The sequence below is a fragment of the Grampus griseus genome (assembly GCF_964374135.1).
Source record: "Grampus griseus genome assembly, chromosome: 3".
NCBI lineage: Eukaryota > Metazoa > Chordata > Mammalia > Artiodactyla > Delphinidae > Grampus > Grampus griseus.
The window spans coordinates 32,149,943-32,155,871 of NC_139019.1; the positions used below are offsets into that span (position 1 = coordinate 32,149,943).

Consider the following 5,929-nt stretch of genomic DNA (forward strand, 5'->3'; position numbering starts at 1 on the left):
CATTCTGACTGGTGTGAGATGATATCTCATTGTAGTTTTGATTTGCATTTTTCTAATGGTTAATGAAGTTGAGCATTCTTTCATGTGTTTGTTGGCAGTCTGTATAACTTCTTTGGAGAAATGTCTATTTAGGTCTTCTGCCCATTTTTGGATTGGGTTGTTTGTTTTTTTGTTATTGAGCTGCATGAGCTGCTTATAAAATTTGGAGATTAATCCTTTATCCGTTGACTCGTTTGCAAATATTTTCTCCCATTCTGAGGGTTGTCTTTTGGTCTTGTTTATGGTTTCCTTTGCTGCACAAAAGCTTTGCAGTTTCATTAGGTCCCATTTGTTTATTTTTGTTTTTATTTCCATTTCTCTTGGAGGTGGGTCAAAAAGGATCTTGCTGTGATTTATGTCATAGAGTGTTCTGCCTATGTTTTCCTCTATGAGTTTTATAGTGTCTGGCCTTACATTTAGGTCTTTAATCCATTTTGAGTTTATTTTTGTGTATGGTGTTAGGGAGTGTTCTAATTTCATTCTTTTACATGTAGCTGTCCAGTTTTCCCAGCACCACTTATTGAGGAGGCTGTCTTTTCTCCATCATATATTCTTGCCTCCTTTATCAAAGATAAGGTGACCATATGTGCGTGGGTTTATCTCTGGGCTTTCTATCCTGTTCCATTGATCTATCTTTCTCTTTTTGTGCCAGTACCATACTGTCTTGGTTACTGTAGCTTTGTAGTATAGCCTGAAGTCCGAGAGCCTGATTCCTCCAGTTCTGTTTTTCTTTCTCAAGATTGCGTTGGATATTCTGGGTCTTTTGTGTTTCTATACAAATTGTGAAATTTTTTGTTCTAGTTCTGTGAAAAATGCCATTGATAGTTTGATAGGGATTGCATTGAATCTGTAGATTGCTTTGGGTAGTAGAGTCATTTTCACAATGTTGATTCTTCCAATCCAAGAACATGGTATATCTCTCCATCTGTATGTATCATCTTTAATTTCTTTCATCAGTGTCTTATAATTTTCTGCATACAGGTCTTTTGTCTCCTTAGGTAGGTTTATTCCAAGGTATTTTATTCTTTTTGTTGCAATTGTAAATGGGAGTGTTTCCTTAATTTTTCTTTCAGATTTTTCATCATCAGTGTATAGGAATGCAGGAGATTTCTGTGCATTAATTTTGTATCCTGCTACTTTATCAAATTCATTGATTAGCTCTAGTAGTTTTCTGTTAGCGTCTTTAGGATTCTTTATGTATAGTGTCATGTCATCTGCAAACAGTGACAGCTTTACTTCTTCTTTTCTGATTTGGATTCCTTTTATTTCTTTTTCTTCTCTGATTGCTGTGGCTAAAACTTCCAAAACTATGTTGAATAATAGTGGTGAGAGTGGGCAACCTTGTCTTGCTCCTGATCTTAATGGAAATCGTTTCAGTTGTTCACCATTGAGAACGATGTTGGCTGTGGGTTTGTCATGTATGGCCTTTATTATGTTGAGGTAAGTTCCCTCTCTGCCTACTTTCTGTAGGGTTTTTATCATAAATGGGTGTTGAACTTTGTCCAAAGCTTTTTCTGCATCTATTGAGATGATCATATGGATTTTCTCCTTCAGTTTGTTAATATGGTGTATCACATTGATTGATTTGCCTATATTGAAGAATCCTTGCATTTCTGGGATAAACCCCACTTGATCTATTTACTTTTAATTAACTAAAATTTAGGGACTTCCCTGGTGGTCCCTTAAATTTAGGCAGATTTAAGAATCCACCTTCCAATGCAGAGGACGTGGTCGATCCCTGGTTGAGGAACTAAGATCCCACATGCTGCAGGGCAACTAAGCCCGTGCATTGCAACTACTGAGCCCACACGCTGCCTTGGAAGATCCTGTGTGCTGCAACTAAGACCCAACACAGCCAAAAATTAAATAAATATTAAAAAAAAATTTAAATAGCCACATGTGGCTAGTGGCTACAGTATGGGACAGCCGCATTCTAGAGTACCAGGGCCACACATTCTACCTTTGTTTTCTAAACCTCTTAGCAACATGAATTCTAGGCAGGTAATGGTTTTTTTGTTTTTGTTTTTAATAGTACAAAGTTAGGGCTCTTTATTCAGACAGTAGAGTAGGGCACAGCACAGTGAGATGGCAATGCGGTCTCTGTGGCAACAGAAAGTCTCATAAACAAAGTCCTTGGCTTCTGTCAGGCCGACCCTTCCTGGCTCAGATGAAACATGTTTTAACTTGATAAAAACAAAACCAGGCAGCCTGGCTACAATGTGGAAGGGTAACTGGCTCTATGGTCTCTGGTCAGGCCTTCTGAAGTGCTTGGTGAGAGCATCCAGCAGCTCCTGCTTCTTCATCCCGCTCTTCAGTCTGTACACCCTGCCGGCTTCCTTCAGTGTGGGCACAGTGAGCTTACCCAGTGTGCCTTGCTGGCGTGGGCCTTCAGCTCCTCTTCAGATAACTCCACCTTGGGCCTTTTGCTTCCAGAACTTTCATCTTGTTTTCGCTTGGGAACTTTTTCCTCAGGATTGTAATCTGGTGGGTAGAAAAGTTCCTTAAACTCATCCACCAGGGAGCCCAGTCTTTTGTCCATTACTTCAACCTTGGGCAATGTCAGATCCATGGCTTGTTCAGGCTCCATCAGATCCAAAGCCAAGGCCTCCATGTTCCTAAAGTGCTGCTGCAGCATGGGGTTCTCAAAGCTGTCACTTCTGTACTTGAAGTGGAGCTTCTGAACAGTAGCCTTCATCTTGTCTACCTGCTCTGGGTTTGCCATGACTTTTTCAGTAAAGGGCACCTTCCGTTTGTTATCAGCATAGGGCAAGAAGATGAGCTGGCAGCCTGGGGGAGTCACCTGAATTTTCTGGTCATCCAGCTCCTCTTCCTGTGGCATCAAGGCCACAAAACAAGGGGGGATATTCTGGCAGGGTGTATATCTGCACACTGTCATGACCTCCTTCTTCAGACACTTGGTGAGTAGAGCACTGAATAGGGTTGAGCTCCCATTTATCAGGGACTCCTCGGGGTACACGAACAGGGAGGGCCTCAGGTAATGGTGCTTCTTCAGCATTATCAAGGTCTTGAAACCGATGAGAATAAAACCTGGTTCATCAAACCGTTTAAGCTCTTCTGTTTCCTCTTTCTCTAATACAATCTGACAACTCCCATAGGTCTGGGACCTCTTGGTGTCGCTAGGCAAAAGCAAACTGCCTGTATTTACAAGTGTCCGGGTCTTGGTTTTCACTGGTTCATTTGTTTTCCGATAAAGCCTCACTGGAGAAGGTTTGAGAGCCTCTGGACCATATTATAATTGCCAACAGTAAGCGCTACATCTTCGTTGAGCTTAAGCTTCAACCTGTAGAGCACGCGCTTCCTGGTCTCCTTGGCGCAAACCTTCCTCAGCAGGTCTTTGAGCTTGCTCAGCTCCTCAAAGTGGACCCCTATGTCCTCATCCTCTGCTATGCTGATAATATCTCTGTAGAACAAGGATATGTCAAAGCCCCCACGTTTCTTTAGGTGCAACAAGTCAAGGACTATACCTGTGTCACGGAGATCTCCAGCTTTGATCCTGGCCCGGCTGGCTTTGGCACTGTCATTGCTGTGGGGGTCATCTTTATTGGTGAAAAGCATGATCCTCTTATAGCTCATCTTGAACTGGACATGCTAAAGAGGTTGGCATAGACCCACAGTACTTCACTTAGGGAGTAGTCAGATCCATGGCCAACTAGGTCTTGGAAATGTTTCTTCCCTTCCTGCCCCTTAAAGTGGTCAAGCTCTAGCACTTATTGAGCACCTGGATTACCCAATTCCTGCAAGATGTAAATATTTTTGAAATTCACTGAATTTTTGTCCTTATTGGTACCATAGAACACCACTGCCAAGAGATCTCGATCACTGCTTATGATCTTATTGGTGTATACACTCCAGATATACTGGATGCTAATGTCAAAAGGAGTCAACTCATCTTCATCCTGAGTTTCAAACATGGTCTCGGAAGCATCAATCAAAAAAATCAAACTATGTCTTCCTGAATATTTATAATCTCCACCTGCTTCAAGGCCCTCCTCTTGATCTTCTTCTTCCTCATCACCCTGATTTTTGTAATAAGACTCCCACCCTGACATGTTGGTTGCTTGAGCGCAATGAAGAGATCAATTTGGGCAGAGGTAATGGTGTTTTAAAAGATACTTTTACATTAAATTATATTAGTCATATTGTTATTAAGGCCCAAATCTGGGTTAATGAGAAGATTAACTCACTACTTACTTTGCTCTGAAATTAAGAACAGATTTGGAACCTTCACTTTAAGAGTTGTTAATGTATCAAGACAATGTTTGTTCAAGCTCAGTAAAGTGCAGTGAGGAGGGAAGGGTCCTAGATAAGAAGTTGGAGGGCCGGACCTGGGTCTTAGACCCCTGTCTGCTTCTGACTGGATGTGTACTTCACCTCTGGCCTCAGTTTCTTCATTAGTGAAAGAAGGAGGAGAAGGAGAAGAAGAAAGAGGAGGATGAACTAAAAAGGGAGGAGGGAAGGAGAGAAGAAAGGAAGCGAGAGAGAGAGGGAGGGAAATAGGAAGGAAGAAAAGAAGAAAGAAAGCAGTTGGACTAGATAAATGATTTCAAAATTTCCCTCCAGCTTCCTGCTTTGTGTATTTCAAAGTATGTTATCAGGTGAATAAACATTTAAAATTGTTAAAAAAAAAAAAAGAACTGATTTGGAAACAATCACTAGAAGATTTATGGGACTAGATCTCTCATTTACAGTGACCAATTTTCTTGAAAAATCTGCCAGACAGCCTGGACTATCATAGGTTAAAGAAGGCATTGGGGCTTTTTGATATTATAATAATCTATGAACTGAAAAGTTAAGGTATTAAATAACTGGCAAAAGAGTAAAAGCAAATGCAGAAAATAAAGGCCATTAATGTAAATTCAATTTCTTGGGGATAGTGTGATGTAACACATGTGGGCCAAAGGAACTATAATGCTTTGGCAAAAATTCAGAAATTGAGATGTATCCATAGAGATGTAGCAACACCTAAGACTTATAGGGGATCCAGGTTTTGCAGTCATAGGTTCTCAGTACAGTTGGACAAATGAAGACAAAAATGCAGATGGCTACATAACAATGCAAGAATCAGAGAAGAAGAAAGAATGATCAAAGGATTATCATATGATAGCAAATTTTAAATTGCCAAATGAGAAGTTTGGAAAGAAATGTTTTGAGTTCGGAGTAAGCTAAGTTTACATTGGACAAAGGCAGTAGAAAGAGTGTGTTGTTTGAAGTTACACTGAGATTTGAAGTCTTAGCTCTTCACTACTTAAATCAATTTTTCTTTTTGGCCAAGTTACTTAACCTGGGTTTCAACTTTCTTATCTATAAAATCGGAATAACATTAGCTAACAGGAAAGATTGCTGTGAAGGTTGGCACGGGGCCTAACACCTAATAGGTACTCAGGACTACAAGACTACTCAAGTAGATATGGCTACTAACTACTACCACCAGGATCTTCTGGAAGCAGAACAAATATAAGAAATGTGATTCTGATGGTGATAGGCAGTGAATAAGTGAATTTAACTTGAATAGAGATTGTTGGAAGAAGTAGTAGGGGATAAGTTTAACAGGTAAGATGGGCCTAAATAATTTCTTTTCCTTGAAATCTTGACAAAAGAATTTAGATTTTACTGTCATTGGTAACGGGAGACAATTGTAGACTCATGCCAAAAGCAGTGGGTAAGTAGATTCATCAATGGCACCACCAAAGATAAGCTTGGGAAAAGGCAAGGAAAGCAGTTAGGTGGACGTTACAATAATCCCGGTATGAGATAATGACCTTGACTAAGATGGTAGCTGCAGAAATGGAAATAAAAGGGCAAATATGAGATATTTGAAGAAAGTATGGAGTAAATTTGAACTTCCCAGCTGTGTGCCCAGGTGTTACAG

General features: G+C 40.3%; 1 pseudogene across 1 annotated transcript; it reads right to left on the bottom strand.

Moving 5' to 3' along the window:
• Window positions 1-2,276: 2,276 nt before the first annotated feature.
• LOC309819803 (X-ray repair cross-complementing protein 6-like) lies at window positions 2,277-4,109 on the bottom strand (annotated as a pseudogene). The gene is made up of 2 exons: window positions 3,918-4,109; window positions 2,277-3,794 (listed from the first exon to the last, which is right to left on the bottom strand). The product of its transcript is annotated as an X-ray repair cross-complementing protein 6-like (transcript).
• Between the last annotated feature and the right edge of the window lie 1,820 nt (window positions 4,110-5,929).